This window comes from Leopardus geoffroyi, chromosome D4 (assembly GCF_018350155.1).
Source record: "Leopardus geoffroyi isolate Oge1 chromosome D4, O.geoffroyi_Oge1_pat1.0, whole genome shotgun sequence".
Classification (NCBI taxonomy): domain Eukaryota; kingdom Metazoa; phylum Chordata; class Mammalia; order Carnivora; family Felidae; genus Leopardus; species Leopardus geoffroyi.
Window position 1 is genome coordinate 27429355 of NC_059342.1, and position 24514 is coordinate 27453868.

A 24514-nucleotide genomic window follows, 5' to 3' on the forward strand; every position below is an offset into this window, starting at 1 on the left:
ATCTTGGTAGACCTCAAGTTCTATTAAAAAAACTATTTTAAATATAAAACTTCTTTTCACAGAAAAGTAAATGTAAGATAGCCATGTTTATATCACTTCTCTGCAGATTAAAGAAAACAAAAGCAGGATAATTTATCTGGATACATGTGTACCTAATTTTATCAGCTTTTTAACTGTTTCTGTTTCTAATACTATATCATTTGTATTTTTCTGAAGAATGAAGTTTTCGAAATAGTCTCATTATTTAAATTTTTTTTAATAGTACTGCCTGCAATCTTTCTCAAGGCTGAAGTTAAAAATTGGAAGTGTTGAAACACTTTCAAGTGGTACTTTTATGACACCATGATCTTTTTGATTGAGAAGATGCTCTGACTACATCAGGCAGGAAGTGGAAAGCGCACAAAAAATTCAGTTAAATGGAAGATAGTCTGAATTCTAGCTTTTAAAATATTTAAATTTGAGAATATTTGCAAATTCTCAAACTATTTTCAGAGTAATACATTTCTTCAATTAATATTTTATAGGACAAAACTCATAAAATGAATGGCTTCTACTTATGATTCATGTAAATGTTTCACCAACTTAGAGATGTGAAAATTTGGGGCATTCTCGGTTTCTTTTTATTCTGATAAAGAATAGAAATTCATCTATTTAAAAATAGAAGCTTCCTCAAAATGTACTTCTTACGTGTTGAGAAGTCCAAAATACAATTCTAGAAATCGCTCAATTTGTATGCTACCTGAGCTCTTTTAATATGTTTAGTTGCTTTTTTATTTTCATTTAAATTTTTTTTTATGTTTAATGTTTATTTATTTTTGAGATAGAGAGAAACAGAGCACGAGCAGGGGAGGGGCAGAGAGAGAGGGAGACACAGAATCTGAAGCAGGTTCCAGGCTCCGAGCTGTCAGCACAGAGCCCGACGCGGGGCCCGAACTCAAGAACAATGAGATCATGACCTGAGCTGAAGTTGGACACTTAACTGGCGGAGCCACCCAGGTGTCCCTGTTTAGTTGCTTTTTTGCCTTTACAGTGATAAATGTTACCGACTGCCTGTTTGCACATTTTTTTTCAATGATTATAATTTCTTAAAAACTTTAAATGCTGAAGCTTTTGGCCTTATACTTATTGAATAGTTTGAAGAAAGATCCTCACCTGTTTTCTCATTTATTTATTTTTTATTTGAGAGAAGAGAGAGAATTTGCTAGCTGGGGAGGGGGGCAAAGGGCGAGAGAGAGAAAATCTCAACCAGGCTGCATGCTCAGCGCGGAACCCGATGCAGGGCTCAATCCCACCAGCCTGGGATCATGACCAGAGCCGAAATCAAAGGCTGGATGCTCAACCCGCTCAGCCACCCGAGCATCCCTCCCCACCTGACCTTAAATAAATCCAACCAAAACTTAACTTATTTACATAGAAGCTCAATACAAATGTTGGACATTTATGTCAGTTTGCAAAATAACCCTTCAAAATTTCAAACATTTATAAAACTGAGCAGCAAAGAAAAAAAGTGTGCACCATCATGCTGCATTTTTGTTTTTTTTCTTTTGAATTCAGCATCGACTTTGTCACAAAAATGTTAAGATTCAGTTTGTCTGGCTGGAAATATATCTTTGTAAATTTTTGTAACTCTAGCTTCTATATTGATGGTAACATGTTGGATGCCATTAAATTGTGCGTGCCCTACAACCAAGACAAAATATCCTTCTGATCGGTGGGATTTTTAAAGAAAGTTTTTATTTTGAAATAATTTTCAAATTGCAAAACTGCAAGTTGAAAAAATTGTTCAGAGTTCGCTTCCCCTAATGTTAACACCTTTGGTAACCACAGTACTGTGGTCCAAACCAAGATACGAACATTTGTACAATGTTGGTAACTAAACTGCAGACTCCATGCAAATTTCAGGAGAGAGCCCTTTCACCCCCTTTCCTGTTCCAGGATGAAACCCCATGACCTTCATTTGCTGTGTCATCTCGGCCTCCCCCAGTCGTGACAGCCGTACATTCTTGGTCTTTCATGATCTTCCCACTCTTGACGAGTACAGGTCACTTGTTTGGTAGAATGACTCTCAGTTTGAGTTCGTCTGATGTTTTCTCGTGATCATATTGAAGATGTGCATTTTGGGCAGGAATATCTCAGAAGTGTTGTGTGTCCTTCTTAGGGCAGCCTGTCAGGGCATGCATGATATTAACATTTTTTTTTTTTTTGTTACTCCAGATATTAACCTCAATCAGTTGGTTAGGGTGTCTGTTGGGTTTGTCTATTGTAAAGTTACTATTTTCCCGTATATAACTGATAAATATCTTGGGTGAGATACTTTGAAACAATGTTGGTATCTTGAATCTCCTCAAATTTTGCTCAATGTTTTTTGCATCATACACTGATACCTCTTGCCTGCGACAATTATTACTGCGGCATTTGCCTAATGGTGATTTTTTGAAGAGTTTATTTATTTTGAGAGAGAGAGAGAGAGAGAGAGAGAGAGAGCGAGCATGTGAGGGAGCAGGGGAGGAGCAGAGACGGAGAGGGAGAGAGAGAGAGATTCCCAAGCAGGTCAGGTCCTAAGCAGCTGTCAACTCAAAGCCTGATGCAGGGCTCGAACTCATAAACTGTGAGATCATGACCTGAGCCAAAACCGAGAGTTGGATGCTTAAAGGACTGAGCCACCCAGGTGCCCCCTTAGTGGTGATTTTTTTTCCCCCTGGTTCCTTCTACATTTATAAATTGGGATTCTTCTGTAAAGAAGAACTCCCCACCCCCCTCCCCTTTATTGATGCAATAATTCCTTAATATTATTGTGCATTTATAGATAATTATTTTATTCTATGGGTTATAACCCAGTACTATAGTTATTTTTTTAAATCAAATTGTTGCAGCTCTGACCATGGGGAGTCCCCTAGGTTGTGTCCTTCCCCTTAATTTTTTTTTTTTTTTTTGAGTATAGTTGGCACACCATGTTATTTTACATTCAGGTGTGCAACACAGTGATTCAATTTCTCTATACGTTATGCCATGTTCACCATAAATGTAGCCACCATCTGTCATCGTACAAGGCGACTATAATATCATTGACTATATTCTCTATGCTGTGCTTTTTATTCTTGTGACTGATTCATTTCATAACTGGAAACCTGCATCTCCCACACTGCTCCGCCATTTTGCCCACCGCCCTACTTCCCTCTCCTCTGGCAAGCATCAAGTTGTTCTCTGTATTTATTCTCTGATTCTAATTTTTGTTTCTTTCTTTATTCATTTGTTTTGTTTGTTAGATTCCAAATATGAGTTACATTGTATGGCATATACAATAACCAAGATATGGAAGCAACCTAAGTGTCTATAGATAGACAAATGGATAAGGAAGATGTCTCTCTCTCTCTCTCACACACACACACACACACACACACACACACACGCTGGAATGTGTCCTTGCCTTTTGATGTGCCCCTCTCCTTTCTCAAACACTTCCTTATTTTCTGGCACCACAAGATCGTCCAGGCTCTTGTGTTTTTCCTGGCCCACCTCTAGAATCAATTCTTTCCCCCAGGGAGCTCTGATTCCTTTTATTGGAGAATGGAATATAGAAACCAAGATCTGGCACCGGGTATGCTCAGACTGCTGGAAGATAGTGTTTCTAGGCTCTCCCAGTAGACAGAACTAGGAAACGTATATATAAGCAAACAGATACACATTTCTATACCTATTTGTATATATATGAGTTCATACTGAGTACACGCGTTCATAACTTGATTCCAATCCAACAAATAAGTTCATTCTAGTTTCTCCCTTTCCTTAACTTTTACTTCTGTCCACAACAGTGAGAAATCTGGCTCTTGTTATTTACAATACAGGAATAACATAAATAGTGGCTGATTTGTACTATATAATACAGAGGAAACATTAGCTTTCACGCTACTCTCTACACATCAAGATTTCTTAGCCCCTGTTTCTCATGCATAGTTCACATGCACGCAGCCTATAATTTTCAGCGTTTCCACTGATCCTTCCATTTGGTAGCCTAATGGCTTTCAGTATGTTGAAGGCTGTTAGTATAATTTATGTCATGGGCCACAGCATAGCTACCTGGTAAACCAAGATGCCGGTAGGGTCATCCCTAACTATGCACTTCATGCTGTCCCCATAGAGGGAGTGTCACTTTGTGTCCGAAAAAGGTCAGGTCCCCATTCAGATTTAGCCATGTATTTCTCTCATGCTATCAGATAAAACCATGGCAGGAACTGGAAGTAGATAGAGGTCAGAGGTCCACCAGACCCCTTCTCATGAATTTCGTGTAACTGTTCGTAACAAACACCTCATAGAAATATCGCAGACAACAGCCATGACTGGGAGCTCCCAAAGTAAGCTGGGACTGTCTTGAATGAACTGGCTGTAAGATCAGCCTGATAAGACCTTTCTCTCTCTCTTAATCCTTACCTCACTCCAAACTTGGAGAAGCCAGAGGAAGTAGAGGATGGGAGGAGGAGAAGAGAAAGAGCAAGGTTAAAAAAAAAAAATCACAGAAAAAGTCATCCTATCCCTTCCACCTTTGTCGACATCCAAGCTGGTTCAGACACAAGCAGAGGTATGCGATTTTAAATGGCGTAAGACTGTGGCAGTTTGACTTTACGTTTAACTGACTTTTTAAAAAAAGTTTATTTTTGAGAGAGAAAGAGAGGGGGAGAGAGAGAGAGAGAGAGAGAGACAGAGACAGAGAGAATCCCAAGCAGGCTGCGCACTGTCCGTGTGGAGCCTGATGTGGGGCTCAAACTCACAAACCGTGAAATCATGACCTGAGCTGAAATCGAGAGTCAGATGCTTAACCAACTGAGTCACCTAGATATTCCTTAACTGGCTTTTTGATACCTGAAAAATCACTAGAAAAGTTATCGAATCTGCCTGGTATTTCACCTAGAGCAGAGAAGAATGATATAGCAAAATTTGATTGAAAGCAGTTTGTAAATGATAATGAGCTATATGCCCTATTCCTTTATTCTAAGACATTTCTTTCTTCATATTATATATATATTATACATATATAAAATATGTATATATATACATACATACACACATATGTGTGTGTGTGTGTGTGTGTATACATATATATATTTATTCTTCTGAAATTGGGATGCATCTTAACCCCAGTGTACATTTATGGAGGTGGTATCTTTCTTCCTTCTTTCTCCCCCCCCCCCCCACATTTCTTCTGAATAGCTGCTATTAAATCTATAATGTATCTTATAACCAGAACTGAGAAATTACTGCAGTTTTTTCTGTTTCATCCAGGATTCCTGAACTATGTATGCAATTTTCCTAATGAAAAATTGCTTCTTAAGCATGTATATTGAAGCATAAAGCTCTTCCTTGATTTCTTTTTTGTTGCCAGGTCAATAATTTTATACCAAACTAAGAAATGAGAAGGCACATTTCCCCATCTTTAGCTTTCTTTTATCTTATCTAAAGACAGATACCATTTTTTAGGCAAAACACGTTGCCTATAGTGTATTTTCCTTTTTCAATATGGCCCCAGATAGGGAAAGGAAAGAACAGGTCATTTCTGTAGGAAAAATTGGAACCAAGCTGAGAGCCTATCTGTTAACTCTGCCTTTTTCTCCCTCCCTCCCTCTCTCCCTTCTTTCCTTCCTTCCTTCCTTCCTTCCTTCCTTCCTTCCTTCCTTCCTCCCTTCTTTCCTTCCTTCCTCCCTTCTTTCCTTCCTTCCTTCCTTCCTTCCTTCCTTCCTTATTTCCTTCCTTCCCTCCTTCCTTCCCTCCTTCCTTCCTCTTTCTTTCTTTCTTTTTTGGTACAGTAAATTGTAGATCCGGATTGAGGTTATTCCAATCTGCAGAGCAAAACAATAACAGTGAGAACCAGCACAAAACATCCTCCTTTTGGCCGTGCTACATGCAAGTTTCTAATTTATGTAACCGAAAAAGGAGATTTAGAGAGTTCTGAAAAAAAAAATGGAGTTTCTACTGGAAAGACTGACAGACTCTAAACTACAAGGGTGTTGCCAGGCGCCACCATAATAAAAGGTGGCAAGCTTCCAGAAGTCCTCGCAGCTGCATGCCTGAACGTTATTAAATATCTAACTATAGTTTGCAGGCCCTGGCCAGCTTGTAACTCATTTCTGGCTGACACATTCCGGCTCGTAATTAGTGTAGTACTTCTATGGCCCTTACTTTTAGTTCTTTTCCTGTAAGATAGGTCTGTTCCAAAAGACAAAGGTGCACTTCACTCGGCAGTAGGGGAAATCCATGCGGTTGGGATTCTTCAGGTGGTCATGTGTGGCTGGGATCCACAGGGAAGGGAATTCTGTCTTCTTCGGACTCTCTGCAAAATGGCACGCAGATCCCCGGATTTTATTTCCGCCTTTGTCACCAGCCTCTTCCCTTACAAAATCTTAAGTTTTTTCGTTGACCTGCTAAGACGTAGAAACTTGACCACCTCTCTCCCTTGATCTTACTCCTCATGGACAAGCGTAGAAGGACACAGTCTGGCAAATGGAATGACCAGGATGTGCGCAGATCAAACATTTCGACAATGGGTCCGCAACCGACAAATTTCACGCTTGTCATTTGTCCTGGGTTGGTGGCATGTGTGCTCCGCTCAGGTGCTTCCCAGATTTCCCCACCTGCATAGTTCCGGGCTGGCGGGGCTGCAAGGCGTGGGAAGACGAAGCGATGTTTGGCAGTGTTCTTTTTAACCCTGGAAGCTGGGGGCGGAGCTCTGGTGCTGCTGTTGCTCTCACACACGTGGCCGCTCATCTTCCTTGTCAGTAGCTTCTCCAGATCCACTGGGTTATCCTTCAGCTTCTTCAACTTCTGGGCCAAGTACATTTCGCCCTCTGATGAAAGGCACCGGAGTCACATAATGTAATTCGACATTTTGGAGAGACCGGTGTGGATTTCGGTTTGCCTTCATGGGTTCCAGCTCAGTATCAGGGGTTCCAGTTTGTCCTTGCCACACCCCCCTTCTCCTCCACCTTTCTTTCCCAGCTGCCCGCGCTGCTGACTATAGGGTCATCGCCACACAGCACAGCCTTACATGGACTGTTTAATCATCACCCAGAATTGTGTAAGATCAAATCCCCATAATAAATCCCTTATTTTATATCACTCTTGGTGTTAGTGATTCTGCTCCTCTGATCATACTCTACTTGGTACAGTTGCATAGCTGTTGACAAGCTAAACCCTATGAGAGTGTTCAAGAAGAATTCAGTTTTCTTTGCTGAGGAAGACAGTTAAGGCTTCTTTCTTTTCTTTTTTGAACAGCCGAAGGAAGTGTGAGCGTAGAGATTCAGTGACTTGACACAGCAGAAAATACCAGAGATGACATTTGAACTCAGACGTTTCTGAGACCGTACCCAGTGAGCTGTGAGCAGGCACTACATGTAAACGGAAATCAAAGAGGTGTGTGTGAAAAGGTGTCCCATGTCACTGGTAATCAGGGTCACGCAATAAGATGCTACTTTCCATCCACCTGGGTGGCAAAAGGTTTTAAGGTTTAGTATCAGCAAGAATATTCTCCATGAAAAAGGGAACTCTCATGAATGGCTGGTATTCACTGGTCTAGCAACTTTGGAGGATGATTTGGTATTTCCCCAAATCTAAAGGATTCATGTCCATGACCCAGAAAATTCATTTGCACTGTCTACTCCAGCATACGTTTTCGTGTGTGCCCAAGGAGGCATTTTCAAAGATGTTCAGTAGAACAAGTCCATGTTCATTAATGTGAGTGTGACCCAAAAGCATGGTGGTACATCCACAGTATGGAATGAGGTAGATCTGTAGGCACTGAAGAGCTTCACGTATATTGTGGAATAAATAAAAAGGAAATCACAGGGGCGCCTGGGTGGCGCAGTCGGTTGAGCGTCCGACTTCAGCCAGGTCACGATCTCGCGGTCCGTGAGTTCGAGCCCCGCGTCGGGCTCTGGGCTGGTGGCTCGGAGCCTGGAGCCTGTTTCCGATTCTGTGTCTCCCTCTCTCTCTGCCCCTCCCCCGTTCATGCTCTGTCTCTCTCTGTCCCAAAAATAAATAAACGTTGAAAAAAAAAAAAAAAAGTTTAAAAAAAAAAAAAAAAAAAAAAGGAAATCACAGAATGATATGTTTCATAGAGTACAACTCCTGTGAAAATACACAAACAGAACAGGGCTATCTATTTCCCATGAGCAAATATGTGTAAGTAAAAATATTTACAAAGTTGACAAGCTAATACTGGCAATTACAAGAGATGAGAAGAAAAGTGGGATTGTACGTGGTGAAGTTGAGTTTAATTTATGATGTTTTATTTCTTTTACAAAGAAAATATCTTCATGTATTACCCATGTAATTCATATTTTTTGCTGTAGAAAAATAAAGGCAATGTGTCTGAAAGATGCATTATAGACCGTACGGCATATTAAAAGAGGGATGGTGTATTTGCAAAATGTTAATTTAGTTAATACTTTTCATTTTATGGCAAGGAAATTGGGGCTCAGAGACATGAAATGATTGGCTGAAGGCAGACTCCAATAAAAATTTGAAATCAGATTGGCCTGGAAAAATTGGTAACAGTTTCTGGAATTTTTTGTTAATAATCTCAGAAATACTTTGATGAAACCAGAGTTTACTTAGGGCCACCATCCTGGGGACCTTCTGAACAAACCAGATTCAGCTTCGACATTCATGATTTGGTCTTTTAACCATGTTGCCCATGGATTCTGTTAAGATCGTGCCAACACCACATTATCAGTGTTGAGTCTTGCAGCCTATGGCTAAAGCTACAAGTTTTTCGAACACCTTCACCCTCTGTTGCCTCAGTAAATTCATGTTTTCTGCAGCATATCCAAAAACACTTTGATCCCTGTCCTTCTTTAAGATGGTTCACATCTGTGATATTTCCCAGGAAGGCAGAAAACTCAGAGACAGTTCCCTACAAAGCCATTCTTTAAATCAACAGAAATATAATGGTGCCATTCTGAGTCCATTTGTTCTGATGTCCCAGGAAAGAAAGAATTGGTTTCTGCTTCTACGAATGTATTTTCATCTGGCCTTCTCAAGGATGGGAAATAACCACAGAACAGTCCAACACATGCAAATCTCTTTGGCCCAGAGCCTAATTCCAGCCTGCTTGTAGGGATCTGCTTGATTAATAGAATCTGAAAGTCCTAAATGTTACCCATCATATAAGTCTTATTTATGTTATCCCTGATAATAAAGGTCTTCTCCTAATCCCCGATTCTTACTCATTTCTCCGCCTCAGGTGCTCCGCTCCTGATGACCGGGGTGGCCACCTTGTATTATAATGATCTACTTTGGGTTTTTCTCTTTTGCTATATTGTGAGCAGGGGGAGAGCTAGGGAGATCTGGGGCTGGTAGAAATAGGTTCAGAGATAAGGGACCTTATCTCTACCTAATCTGTGGGTCTCAGAATCTTCTATCAATGTCTTTCGCACAGTGATAAAAGAGCTATCTTTTTATCATAGCTCCAACAACAACCATAGCAGTGTGGTACCCAAACAAACTTGTTTTAAAGATGTCACTTTTGGAGAATATTCAGAGAGAACTTGTTGCCTCCCTCCTCCTCCCTAGCTACCTGATCACCTATTTCCCCATCTTGGGCAGCAGAGTCTTTCTGAGGGCATCATTTCCTCCTCTACCATCCCGTCCTCAAGGACAGCAAAACCCCTCGTGGCTGCTGCCAGAAATAACTCTACTCCTCTCGTTTGAATCTGAGCCCCTCTCCTCCAAGCATGGCTCCATGATGCAGAAGTAAAAACACGGAAGCAATTGTAGCCGCCTCCAGCCTTCAGAGAATACGTTCTTCCATTAACTGTTTTCAGGAGTTTCTCTCTCCTCCCCAGAAAAATGAAATACTTTTTTCTGTGCCTTGATAGCCAGGAGTGTGATGTTACACTAGATGCCTTGTCCATTCTCTGAAAATTAGGAGGGGCAGGTCATGGCCTCTGCTTCTTCTCTGTGCTGAATCTCAGAAGAGTTGGAAACTGAGATTGTCCAACAGCCACGCTCCTCCAAGTCTTGTTCATTTTAGTGTCACATTTCTGAGCTTTTGTTCCACAAGTATTCAACACACACACAGATGTTATTCATATTCTTCAATCTACTGAAAAGAAAAATACCCAAGTCTACTGTGTTACCGGAACTGAAGTAAACATTGGCAGCAAGTGTGGAAGGACTGACTGACCCGGTGGTTTAATATTTTTCCACTTCAAGCCCTTAATGTGCGTCGTGTGAATCATCTAACAACAAAATGTCATGCTCTCCGTGAGGTTTCTCTGCTAATTACCCAGTGAGTTTTGCCTTCCCAGTTTTATGTTTGGTGTGATTGTGTGTGTGTGTGTGTGTGTGTGTGTGTGTGATTTTCTCCCATTCCTATTGATGTATAATTGACAAATAAAATTGTATGTCCTTGAAGTGTGCCACTTGATGTTTTGATATACGTATAGGTTGTGGGTTGCGGGAGATGATGGCCACAATCAAGCTAATTAACGAATCCATTACATCACATAGATTTTCTTTTTCTTTTTTTCTTGTAGTAAGAACACTTAAGATTTACTCTCCTAGTAAATCTCAAGTATACCATACAGTATTGTTAAGTATAGTCACATTGCTGTACATTAGATCTTCAGAAATGAAATTTTGTACCCCTTACCACCTCCCCCTACACCCCTGGCAATCACCATTCTACTCTCTGCTTCTATGAGTTTGATTCTTTTAGATTCCATATATAAGTAAAACCACGTGGTACTTGTTTTTCTTCGTTTTGCTTTTTTTTACTTAGCCAAATGTCCTCCAGATTCATCCATGTTGTTGCAAATGGCAGAATTTTTTTCTCTTGTAGAGCTGAATAGAATTCCATGATTTTTAAATTTCGCGGGTTCCATTGCTTAATTCTTGGGTGCATTTATTGGAAAATGGAGCTCTCGATCCCTGACCTATCCACCTTAGTGGTTTGAGGTTTGATTTACAATACTTACAAGAAAGAGAAATCCCACAAATGATGTAAATGGATATAATCTTCTGTAAGGAGATGATGGAGAAAGAAGAAAATTAGTTGCTATTTGACCAGAAGTAGCTTATTCTACTACTAATAAAATCAATTAAAGATGTACAAATATCTCTTTTGAGCTAGGTATTTTGGGAATAGAAATCATAAATAAAAGATGGTCCCAGCTCCAGCTGGCCTCCTTTCTTTATGCAGCATGATGACCCCTCTCCTGTAAGGCCTGGCTCAGGCCCAGAGAGGTTTACAAGCCTTACCTTCCACCTTGGCAATTAACAAGGTATTGAACTCAACTTATGGCTGCTTCCTAGAAGAGATCCTAGTGCCATGTGAAGATCATAAAATGTTCTTTTTCTTACCACATCTATATCCTCACTCACATTTTCTTTTTTTATGCTTACTTATTTTTGACAGAGAGAGAGAGAGAGAGAGAGAGAGAACATGAGTGGGGGAGGGGCAGAAAGAGAGGCGGAGACAGAGGATTTGAAGTGGGGCTCTGTGGGCTGGCAGTAGTGAGCTTGATATGGGGCTTCAACTCATGAGATCATGACTTGAGCCTAAATCAGAAGCTCAACCAACTGAGCCACCCAAACGCCCCCTCACTCACATCTTCTAGTGTAATATTGCTAAGGACTTTTGGAAGAAAAAAATTTAACTGCCCACTATCCCAATGGTTTCCTGTTTTGGAAGGAATTCCAGGATGGGTGGAAGTTGAGTCAGATATTGAATCTCCAGAGGGTCTTTGTGATCAGGGTTGTTGGAGACTAGTCCTGGGTGCAGCTGCAGGGACTAGTGTCCAGCACCATGGACTGGAGGGGTTTTTGGTGGAGTGGTGATGACAGCAAGTGTCCATTGTCCCTGGTGCCATTGGGCATGCAGTAAGGAGATAGTTCTGGTGGCTAGATTGTGGCTGTCCTTTGCCTTCCTAGGTTCTCTCCAACTCTTGTTCTCTGGGCTTCTCCTAGGTTCCTTGAGATACCTAACACCCATTTGATGAATCCCTTGTTTTGCTTGAGTCAATCAATGCCTATTTCTATTGTTTGCCATCAAGAACCCAGACTGCTACCAACATTTTGCATATGCCTCGTATCTCAAAATCTTTTTAGATAAATATTTTGAATGCTTAAAATCATCAAAGTGATCATGATGGTCTTTCTTATCATTTGGGTAGTATCAACTTGATCAACACTATCCTATGTTTCCCCCTCATCCTCATGTTTTATCTTCTGTATATTTAGGACTGAAGTAAAATTTTTATTTGACTATAAAACAGCTTTTTTTAAAAAAAAATAACTCTAAGAGAGGTTAAAATATTTAGGTATTATTGACTCAGAAGATGCATTAATTCCTGCTATCGTAGTTAACTAAGAGATGTGTCTGGGTATATATTTAACCTATTTTCATGAATGAACTAGCCTGCTTCTAGACAAAGGATTGAGCGAAAGTCCCCAAGCTACTAGCAAACATTAGTCTCCCCTAACTGCTTTATAAGTTCCTTATTTTGGCACGCCTGCAATATGCCATCCAAAGATGTTGAAGGGAATGTCTATGGACAAAAAACAGCTCAAAACTCTTGATTTTAGGATTTTATTTAGGTGGTTCTTATAGCAAGAGCTTAAAAACCGTGCTCTGCAGAGTCCTGGGGGCTTCATGGAATCCCATTGGGGATTTCAGGAGAGGTATGCATGAAGGAAGTGACAAGGGCTAGAACGTCTTCATGCAGAACATCTTTTTCTTTAAGTGTCAGGTTTTCACACAAACCACTGGACCTCTTTGAAACACAGTGAAACTTTCGGACCCCTATTCTCCAGAAAAATTCACATACAAGACGTAGAGAAAATTTTCGCATGTAATTTTTAGGGTGTTCATAGATTCTGATGATCTTTTTGGATCTTTATTCTATAGGTTCCCAGATTAAGAACCTTTGAGGAAATCTTTCTTAGTTGAAGTTTTCTTTTACTTAAGAAAGGAAAAAAAAAAAAAAAAAGAAAGAAAGAAAGCCACCATCTGTCTATACTCACGTGTTTGGGTTTTCTCCATATCTCCATATGTAGGCAGTTCCAAAGAGCTGTCTTTCATGGCCCTTTGAAATGGGTTTCCCTTGCACACAATCATGTGTGTAAAGAAGCTTTGTCCTCAGACAAGACCAGGCCATTTACCTGTTTCACATCCAGAAGACTTCTAAGAAAAGCTTCTCTGCAAAATATGTTTTCTTGAATATCCTTGAGCTGGGTATTCAATACCCTTGAGATGACTTTTCATAGGGAAAGGCTGGAATAAGGAGCTCATGGCTGGAAGACATCTTCAAGAGTCCTTAGACTCAAAGGAGCTAAGAGATCTAGATCAATAGCCAAGGAAAGCCCAGAGAAAATGCTGAGAGAGGTACAGGGAAAGAAGGGAAGAATATGGAGAACCACAGAAGAAGGAGGAATGATCTTGATAAGGGTCAGAAAGTAGTTCAAGCACTTTCTCCTTCCTCAGGATCTGTGTGCATCTTGCTCCCACTGCCTGGTCTTGTCATCCTTCTTCTCATCCGCTTCACTCTGTGAGTCTTAGATGAAAAGTCCCCTCCTTTTCCTCACCGCTCAATATAAGGTGGATTTCCTCAGTTATTCTTTCTCCTAAAACTTAAAAAATTATTCTTATAGCACATATCATAATTTAATATTATATAGAGAGAGCCATACATATATAATACAGGCTTTGAGGGTGAATACGCATGTGTATATATAATTGAGTTACACATGAAATATTATATTTAATAATATATATGTCTACAATATAAAATACATACTATATTAGGGTTTGTCCTTGTTTATTGTCTGTCTCTAGAAGCCACTGTAGGGTCAAGGACTGTGTCTATTTTGTGCTTGACAAAGAGTATGATTGTTAACAAATAGTTGTTGAGTGAGTGAGTGATCACTAGAAATTATGGTTCTCCCTAGATGAGGCAAAGAGCTATGCCACCCATTGGCCTAAGGATGGGTGACTTAGACATAGGGAATGAAGAATTGGTTGAAAGTAGAGACTATGAATTTTTAGAGGAGGGACCTGCTCAGAAGAAAAAGCTGAACTCAGGAATTGCCTTGTTCTGGATTTCTGTTTCAAAACCCCAAAGTGAATATCACCGGTAAGTCAGAGACAGCCTGTTCCTGCTGGTGATCCCCACTTCCGCCTCTAGTTTAGAAGGGGCTCTACTTCTGAGAAGGGGTGAGAAGGATGGGAAAGAGAAGAAAATCACTTTCTGCAGTCCACAGTGTTGAGGTAGCACCTCCTAAGACCTCTCCTGCAGGCAGTGGAAGAAGACAACCATGCTTACCTTCCCTTGGCTGTAGATGGTGTAGTCCCTGCACTTATGTGCAGCTCAAGGCATGGGCAGCCCAGGAAAAGGAAACACTGTTGAGGGTGAGTAAGAACTTTCCAGCGAGTGTGTGGTTTCTATATTCATTGGAGTCTGCTTCTGGGCCTTAAATTTTACTTGGAAGTGCAAGCATCCGAGGAAGGCATTCTGCGCTGTGAGCGGGAACTGGAAATGTTCCCTTTTGCTAGGACTAACGCAATGCAAAAAGGAGCTGAGGGCTAGAAAGGCAAATATTCTTTCTGGAACGATGACCGTGAGACCAGTTATATTCAGGAGATTTCACAGTTTGTAGTACCTTTCTCGAAGTGTATTAACTTTCTTATAAATAGTGAGATAAATAACGTAAAAGCCCACAGCCTTACATTTCCTTGGTTGGAGTTCGCATGAGTTGACTTTTCTTTATCAGTTAGAGGGAAAATAATCCTCTCATCTTGCCTGAATTGCCTGAACATTCTAGAGAGTGATCTAACTTTCTGTTTCACTTCCTGCTCTGTAGAGGTGGCATTGACAAACTATATATATATTCTCTGCAGTAAAAACCCCAAGAATACTTGGCTTTTGAAGGACCCTGAATGCAAGGAGGCAGAAACCTGGTTTGGAGTCCAGACCTGCCACTTACAAAGCAGATGATCTCAGAGAAGTGACAGAGCGGCTGGCATCTATGACTGAGAAGATTTAGATGGTCTCCAAGCTCCTGTTACAAGATTGTGTGACATTCTTAATGAACCCAAGAATCTATGTTGAGGTCCTTTCTATCCTGTAATTTAAAGGAGAGGGAGGCTGACTAGTGAATATAAATGATTTTTGTTCTACAGTTTACCTACTCCAGGGGTCAGCACTATAGGGTAGGTGTGCATCTCCTTATTTGTTCTAGAATGCTCCTCGGGGAGGGCCAAGACCTACCTATTCAGCAAGGGGCTTCATCCATCCTGATGAAACATTTGGGGAGAGGAGAGGCGGTTTATGTGTGTTTGTTGAGTAAACCAAGTTTATAAGAAACTTTGTCTAAACCCTAGATTCCATCTCAGCTTATATATATAGCCAGAGAATGTGCTAAAGAGTTGAAACAGACAACTACACCCACGAGAGAATTTCACAATGAAATCTCTTGCGTGCTGCAGCGAAGTCACAGACAGCGCTGTTTCACAATGTAATGATGTGGAGGTAGAGGCCAAATTTATATGCAGAACAGATGGGCCCATAGCTAGAAGAAAGGGAAAGACTGCTCCAAAATACGCTTCTTAACTATTATTATCTCTGAATATAAGCAGGGAGAAAATGCAGTGTTTGGGACAAGCTAAAAGTATCTTAGGACCTTTTGAGTTTATAGTCATTTTTTCCCTCACATATTTGTAAAAGGGCTATGGACGATGGGATGCCATCCCACCTGATGAGTACACTTAGCATGATTTTAATTAGTAAATTTGGCAATCCCTTAGAAAGAATTCTACCCGAAGGTGTTGTCTCTGAAATATCAAAAAACCTAAGGACACCTGAGGAAACATGGACCCACGTTGGCTTTTCATATCTGTTGGATGGGTCAGTGATGACTCATTTAGAAGTCAAAAATTTCCCTTTACTCCTCCCAAATATTTTCTGCCCTATATGCTCACAGATTCTTGAAATTTCTTCTTCAGTGACTTCCTTTCATTTTACCATTTAAAAATGAGATATGAGAGACAAGTACTTCTACAGTTGTAGCACTTTGACTACAGTTCTTACTAAATAGTAAATGACTGATACAAAATTCATTTTCAAAGGTGAATTCCAATGGGATAGCTGGGAAAGATCATGCAATGAGGGCACAGGCTACCCAGGAAAGTGGAGAGGGTATAACACACAGTAAGCTTGGACTGGGCTGGAGCAAGACAAATGTTACTTATTTTGCTCTTTTTGTAGATGCATAGTTTTAGTGAATATAGGAGAGTTAGATAATTATTAGACTTTTGCCAAAGCTCGGTCTTTAGCACTGACTTTAAAGGAAAGACCTGATCTGTAAGGTGTGATAATATCCCAGTGTGATATGTGGAATACTAAGAAAAAAAGTAGTGGTCCCATGTATACTTCTTAGCCCATCAGTTAATAGGAGGAATTCTTCGACCACATGCATAGAGGGAGGGATAGGAAGAAAGGATTGATAAGAGGGGGGTAGAAAAAAAGCTGTAACTAGGTGTCTGAGAGGGGAATGGAAACTAATAAGAACCCCCCACCCCATCCCAAGTGCAGACATAGTAATAAAATATAGCATGTTGTGTGGTTTCTATACTCCAGGCACTCTTTTGAGTATTTTACATATATTAACTCATCTAGAGAACACATTTGTCAATATCATCACACAAATATCTGGTCTTAAGTTATTCATTCAATAGACCTTAACTGAGAGTCGATTATGTACCCAACACTTTACCAAAGTTTGGAGTTACAGAGGTTAACAGAAAAAGGCAAGGCTGGTGCTTCTATGGAATTCACAACTTAGTGGGGGAAAATAAGCAGAGAATAAATAAGTAAATCGACAAATACCATTATTCTAGATGATGATGAGCTCTATGTGCTATCAGCACAGTATAATAGAGAGTAACCGGTGTCCAGGGGATGATGGAGTGGTCGGGAGGCTCCTCTCTGGGGAGGAGACGAGTGACCTTCCACCTGAACGATGAGCAGTCAGTCACATGAAGTGGGCAAGGGAGGCTGGGCACGAGGCACAACACTTGCAAAGGCCCTGGGGTGGGATACGTGTGGTTTGTTCGAGGGACTGAAGAAGGATCAGTGTATGTGGAGCACAGTGAGCACGGACGAGAGGTAGAAGGTGAGTGAGGTCAACTGGGAGGAGGAAATGCTCCGTGTGGCCTGTCATTTGGATTTTAGACAAAGTGAGAGGAAGCACTTAGCATCTGGTAGGTTCTGAAGATGAAAGGCATATAAGATTAAGCGCCTGTCTCATGGGTTCACCAACTAGCATTATCTTTCTAGAGCCTGCTTGTTTGGCCCTTCGCCTGACTTCACGTTTGTTGTGGTTCTAAGAAAGCAGCACACCTAAGTGTGAGAATGGTCAAGAGAGTCTCTGTGGTGGAAGCTAAGCATGTGCTGGTCATGCAGAGAAGGGGAGTGGAGAAAGGAAATCCACGAGCTAGAGTCTGGCTGCCGTCAGCTCGTTCTCAGTACCTCTAATAGGCAGCACTCACTTTTCTTACTGATTTTTACCTTCCCTTGAACATACTTTGTTTATCTGGAACTCTCACGTTCCCTGAGGGTGTGTGCACGCACTTACGTAAGAGCGTGTGTGTGTGTGTGTGTGTGTGTGTGTGTGTGTGTGTGTGTGTTGGGGCACTCTACATTCTTTGGAGCCAAAAGACATTTGGTGGAAAGCTTATTAACTTTCTTGGCTCTGCCAGTTGAAGTATGGCCTTGTAGTACCGTATAAGCTTTTTAGGGATGAAAATTTTCATTTCATCTTAGATATTTGCTATCTTGGTCCCATAGACAGATGTCTAGAACCTTTGAGGTAGTGGTACATGCTCAGTTCAGTTCACCAAACATTTGCCGACGGCCTACTCTATGCCAAGTGCTGGGTGAGGCCCTGTCTCAACAAAGATGGGCAATTTGCATGCCTCGCCTTCATGGAGCATGTCTGAAACCAGAATCAAGTTTCACATGTCAGCTAATTCTGCCTTTTCGCTTCCCCTGTGCTTTACTTCAGGTCCTAGAAGTCCACCTGCACACGAGCTCACCCCCGTGCAAGCCGGGCTCCAACCTAATCCACAGAGCTCTACGTTGCTGTCAGTGAGCCACATTACCAGGACAGCATGCAAGAATCAGAGGGGCCAGAGTCAAGAGCTGCGTTCCATTGTAATTCTCCAGCGGTCATGGATAGCTGGAGCCTTTGAAATGGACACAGATGATTTACGGGCAGAAAGCATTGAGAGGATACAGTCTCAGGAATGAAAATCCAAGAGGAGAAATAAATGGGGAATGCATCCCAGGGAGAGGAATAATATTTACTAGAGTATGTTTGTTTCAAGGCGGATTCTTAAGTTTTAGTGCTTAGAGTGGTAATCTTTGTGAGAGATTTCAGGCCAGAAGAAAGGACTTGAGAAGCCAGTCTGACCTGTGAAATGCTACATCCTTGGCATCTGTCTGCCGGGGAGGGGGCTGGCTGGCCTTCACGGGGCACGATATTCTTCTATTTGCCTAAGAAGCGGTCTCTTTCCTCCCTCAATTCCCTTAGAAGCTTTCCCTTTAACAAGTGTTTTCCTAAGCACCAATTCAGTACCCAGGACTAGGCCAAGCAAAGGGGATACGGTGACGAGCAAGATACACCCAGGCCAGCTTGGGGAGACAAATGAGGTAAATGGTCACCAAGTGGCTAAGTGATTTTGCCTGCGATAAATACCACGGACGTCATGAAGGAGAAACACGCGGCAATAAATGTTTTGGCCACCTTGGTATGATGATGAAAGTTTTTCTGATTGTGTCACGGGTTCCAGGCCTGGGTGTGTCTTTGACTGTGGGCAGGATTTGGTCAGGTTGAGCTTGGACAAGGAGGACTCTATCCCCTAATGCGCTCCTCCAGACCTGCTTTTTCTCCATGTCCTCTTTTTCACTTATTCCCACCCTTCACCTCTTCTGCACAGTCTGGGAACTCCTTTTGGTCAGGGATCATGGTCTTAGCTCCGAGTCGCAATGCTCTGTGCAGTGACTGGTACATGACAGGTGCCAAATTCATGTACGCTGAGTTGAACTATAGACCTTTCTACAGCGTCTCTACTTCCAAGTATAGGCTTCAGCTGGGCAGAGGGGCTGTGGGTCCTACCTCAGTGCACCGAGGATTCCTGACCGCAGCGTCTGGCTAAGGGGCTGAGACAGGAGCAGGACAGTGAAGATGGCTGCGAAAGCAGGGGATTTCTGCTCCAAGCGCTCCCCGTCCTCCATCGAATGATGCAGGTTTCGCACGGATCCTTTCTACTCTGCTCTCAAGGGATGCGAAAGATTCGGATGTCAGCTTTCCTCCCGAAGGGTTTCAGAATCAGACTGATTGCTCTGTCTCGGCCAGTACCTTCCAGATTCTGTCAGAGGGACCTCCTGATGGTGTTCAGATGGAAGGTGTCAGTGTTTCACAGCAAACGCAGTGTAATACAACCTTGACTCTACATGTCCCCCGCCCCCAACAAAAACGGCACTGTTTTCCCTTGCATTCTTTAGGTTGCTACCATCCACCCCGCAGCACTGCTGCTACCCCAGAATCCAACTTGCTTTCCACCACTAATTGCCTTGCCTCCGTGCTCGCATGTGCTATCTTGTCTCCTCCTAAATATATTATGTATTTCTCCCTCCTCTCAGTCTCAGTTACAGATTCCTTAAAACAAACAACTGGTCACCCTGCCTCAAGTTCATGCTGTGTCCAGAGATTACTTCTCGAGACACAGATTTATAGTGACTGCCTCAGAGAGCATGCTTGTCACCCACGGTGTACGTGCAGAACCCTTAGGAGGGCATAAAAAGCCTTCGAAATCTGGGGCGCCTGGGTGGCGCAGTCGGTTGAGCGTCCGACTTCAACCAGGTCACGATCTCGCGGTCCGTGAGTTCGAGCCCCGCGTCGGGCTCTGGGCTGATGGCTCAGAGCCTGGAGCCTGTTTCCGATTCTGTGTCTCCCTCTCTCTCTGCACCTCCCCTGTTCATGCTCTGTCTCTCTCTGTCCCCAAAATAAATAAACGTTGAAAAAAAAAAAAAAAAAAAAAGCCTTCGAAATCTGATCTCAGGGCACCTGACCGTGTTTTCACTCCGTTCTCTCTTTTCAGATATACTGTGCTCCCATGGAACCAAGCCATGTGCAGTTCTGAACCCCATTACGTTCTTTGGGCCTCGAGGCATGATGTGTCATTGTGTAGAATACGCCTCCAGCCTCTTGCCATGCCCTTTCTCCATGTCAGCCTTGTCAACATCTACTCAGTGTTCACGATCCAGCTCAAGCATCCCGGCTTCTGAGAACTTCTCCTCTCTTCCTTTCCCATCCATGCACCCGACCCAGTTATTCACACCCTTTTCTGGGACAGCAGTTTCCACCTGACTCTACTCTGGGATCTATCATAGGGCGCCGGAATTTTCGCTGTCTACCCTTTTGCTCTTCACCCGTGTCTCGTTCAGGTTTAGGTTCCCTGCACCTTACACTCAACTTCCTGTTAACTCCGTGGCTTTGGAGACATTAGATAACCTCCCCCGCCCCCCCCCCCCCCGCCAGCTTCAGGGGCCCATTTCACAGATTGTTATGAGGGGTTAACACGATACCTACAGCACAATGCCTGGCACAGTGTAACTATCTAATAAACGGTGCTGTCTGTTGATGTTATCTATTAGCCTAATATCGATGCAGATAAGAATTGTCTTCTGGAGATGTCAGGGATTGTGTATGTATGTCACCAGAAGGAAGGGTTTCTTCTGCGCTTTGGGCTTGACGTAATGGATTTCGAAAGTAACAAACAGTGGACCTGTTACTTTCAGCTGCCGAAGGGAGATTTTCACTTAGGGCCCATGGTCATCCTGGAGGAAAGAGAGGCGTGAGCTTTGCCTGGGACTAGTCTGGAGCTGTTGGTATGGTGTGGGGTGCGTGCAGAATGAACAGGTTGCTGTGTTACCTGTGCTGTCATAGGATTTTCAAGGCAAGACGGTCACAAACTGGACGGAATCATAAAAAATCTTACCTAGATATATTTTATGGTTTGAGCTAACTATTAAATGGCTACTTTGAATCTAGCACAAAAGAAGCTCAAGGCATTGTTTTGGCCTTAGGTTATTCGCCTCCTCCCTCTTCCTGTCCCACCATGAGGAAAGGAAGCTACTTTCATTTTGGCATTAATGCATAGTCCCAGACATGCGTGATCCAGTGTGGTGTGACAGAGACTCAATTCTCTCAGAGCACAGTGAAACGTGAGGTCAGCATGCACAGAGACCTGGGAAAAACAAACTGATTTAAGGCACTACACTGGGAAACTCTGTTCCATTTCCTTCTGAATGGAGTCCACAGTGGTGCTGGAAAACCATCTGGAGAAACCCAGCCCCAGGAGAAATAGCATGTTGTAATGCATTTGATTAAAAAAAGAAAGGGAAAAACCATGGTGTGTGTTATCCTCATGCTAAGACTGGGGGGGAGCCAACAGCCTGCGAGTGGTGGTCTACGGAGATTTCGCCTGGATTACTTTAAAAGCACTTTTGCAGAGCCAGGCAAATGAAAGTCATGTGTTTATTCATTAAGGAGACCTTCTCTTGGGGATATTTTATTTGCAGTTCTATAAAGAGGCAAAACCTCCACATTTTTAATCTTCCGTGCAAGAACTTCTAAGCACTGGAAAAGCAGTCACAGGAAGAATGAGTTTGGATGTCTCAGAAATCCTGATAAAGTTTGGGAACTTGTCCAGGCTCTTTGAACTTTTTGGCTGTGTCATATCGGATTCTGTCTGTGGTAGCAAGTTCACTTGCAGCGTGTACATTTCTCAGGCTATTTTGGTGTTTTTATCAAGGGCTGGGCCCAGCCCCAGAGGAGCAAAGCACTGAGAGAGTCCTGAGCATGGGGATGTCTGGATACCCCCAAATTTCCTCAGCCTTCAGTGGGAGTTTGAGAGACACGCGGGGGTCATTTATTCCATCCGGGGGAAAGTGTTCTACTGATCACAAGTGGTCAGTCTCCAAGCCTCTTAGTCAAGTGGTACCAGTCCAGTACAAAGGGTCTTGCCATAACATTCAAGGCCTAGTGGGATGAGACCTTCTCTTTTATTGTTTGGAAATTTTGGAAGGTTGAAACTCCCACTCAAGAACTCAACACTGCTTTGTGTCTTTGGTCTGGACTATGGGAAAATGAATTCAAACACAGACAGTCAACTTCAGCTCTTTGTGATTCTTTGTACAGGCCTGGTGATCAGACAGGGCACTTGGTAAATGTTTTTAAATGTGTCGAATCCAGAGAAGGATGGAAAGGGGCTTTTATGTCCCTGTCCCACTTAATTTTGTATGCCATTGGACACACAAGGACAAATGGAATTGCTTTTGAGGGAATATGATTTAGGAGAAAAACATGTGCATCAGTGATCTAATTTCGCATACATTTAGCAGATTAAAACAACAAAGAGTTATTGCGTGGTTTCTGTGGATCAGAATTTAGGGTGGCCACGCTGGGTGGTTCTGGCTCATGGTGTCTCACGAGGCTGCAGTCACAATGTCAGCTGGGGTTGTGGCCATTTGAGGGCTTGGCTGGGGCTGGAAGATCTGCTTCCAAGGTGGCTCTGTCACAGGGCTGTCGCAGGAATTCTCTGCTCCTTGTCACATGGGCCTCTGCATGGCGCTGCTTGAGTGTCCTCATGATATGGCAGCCAGCCTCCCCCAGAGTGAACTGAGGAGAGATGGAGAGCAAGCGGGAAGCCACAGTGGCTTGACCTAATTTTGGGAGTCACACACCCGCCTTCCGCCATATTCTCTTTATTAGAAACGAGCCGCTAAGCACAATGTACTTTTAAGGGGGCAAAAATTAGCGTCTGCCTTTGCTGAGAGAAGTGTCGAAGCATTTGTAGAGATATTTTATTTAAAAAAATTTGTTTTTTTTTAGCATTTATTTTTGAGACAGAGAGAGACAGAGCATGAACGGGGGAGGGGCAGAGAGAGAGGGAGACACGGAATCGGAAACAGGCTCCAGGCTCTGAGCCATCAGCCCAGAGCCCGACGCGGGGCTCGAACTCACGGACCTCAAGATCGTGACCTGAGCCGAAGTCGGATGCTCAACCGACTGAGCCATCCAGGCGCCCCATGTAGAGATATTTTAAAACCAACACACTACGAGCCTCAGAGCTCATTGATATTGACGTGAATCTCAAGTCCGCCACTTAATAACTGCATTGCTGGGGGCAAGTTGATGAATCTCTGGGACTTAACTTCTCATTTATGAAGTGATATCCAATAAACCTGCTTTAAAGTGTTATTGACACGATTAGGAATTATGCTTATAAAATACTTCAAATAAAAACCAGGTCATATTTACAATGAAAATTGTAGCTATGATTAATGTCATAAATTCTAACATTGTTAGAGCACACCCACTGAGAAAAATAGGGGAATCTCACTTTTAAAATTATTTTTGAAAAATGTTTATGTATTCACTTTGAGAGAGAGAGAGAGAGAGAGAAAGAGAGAGAGCACACGCATGAGCTCTCTCATGCGTGAGGGGCAGAAAGAGAGGGAGAGAGGGAATCCCAAGCAGGCTCCGTGCTGTCAGCACAGAGTCCAAAGCGGGGCTTGATCTCATGAAATCTGAGCTGAAATCAAGAGTCAGACACTTAACCGACTGAGCCACCCAGGGGACTCACATTTTAAAATCTCCTCATCTAGACAAAAGGATTCGTCCCTCCTGCATTAGAGGCACCATCTTGTCCCATGATTCATTGCGCTGATTGGTTGTTCTGTGTCAGTAAGTCTCTTCAGGGCATTGTACCTGGAGATGACATCTGCCACACCCTCTTTCGAAGAGCTGATCATAAAACACACACGGACGCACACCCCACTCTTTCAGTTAGTGTGCCATTTAATACATTCCCATCATCTGAAAACAATTATCTTGTGGACAGTGATGGGACCGGATATGAAAAGAGATGGAAAATGTCAGAATGAGGCATTTGATGGCAGATGGTTTTTACTGTTTCACAACGATGCTTCCCCCGGAAGCCAGGGTATGACAATGAGGCCAAACAGTTGCCCGGTATGAGGTTGTTGCTCAATGGAGTGATTAGACCTCATCCCCCAGCCTTGGAACAGTAGCAGGGTGGCCCAATTGGCACTTTTATTTTTATTTATTTATTTATTTATTTAGAACGAGGCCCCATGCTTCCCAAGAACCAATAAATTCAATTGGATTTCAGCAACTGGTGAGGTTACCTCAGCAAAGGCCTGTTTACATGTGGTAAGTTCAAGGTTTCTGGAATTGAAGGTGAAACTGGCAAAGCCACCATTAATCCAGGAAGCAAGGGAAAAGCAGTATATCCGTGGTGCAAATGTGGGAACAATAAAGAACAAAGACCATGATCTTCCTGCCCTGGGAAGACACTGTTCCCCTCCTTTCTACCTCCTACGAGTCAAAGGCAGGGAGGCGGTGGGGGGGGGGGGTAAGGTTCCAGTTTTCCCTGGAA

General features: G+C 42.6%; 2 long non-coding RNA genes across 2 annotated transcripts in view; one reads left to right on the forward strand and one right to left on the reverse strand.

The window, feature by feature from the left end:
• LOC123592595 overlaps positions 1-18240 on the forward strand; it is a 36678-nt gene extending 18438 nt beyond the window's left edge. The window contains exon 2 of the long non-coding RNA XR_006709856.1: positions 18052-18240. This is a non-coding gene — a long non-coding RNA (uncharacterized LOC123592595). The remainder of the gene's footprint in view (positions 1-18051) is intronic.
• On the reverse strand, positions 1941-10353 carry LOC123592597. The gene is made up of 2 exons (XR_006709861.1): positions 9847-10353; positions 1941-2164 (listed from the first exon to the last, which is right to left on the reverse strand). It is a non-coding gene; the product is annotated as an uncharacterized LOC123592597 (long non-coding RNA).
• Positions 18241-24514: the final 6274 nt, after the last annotated feature.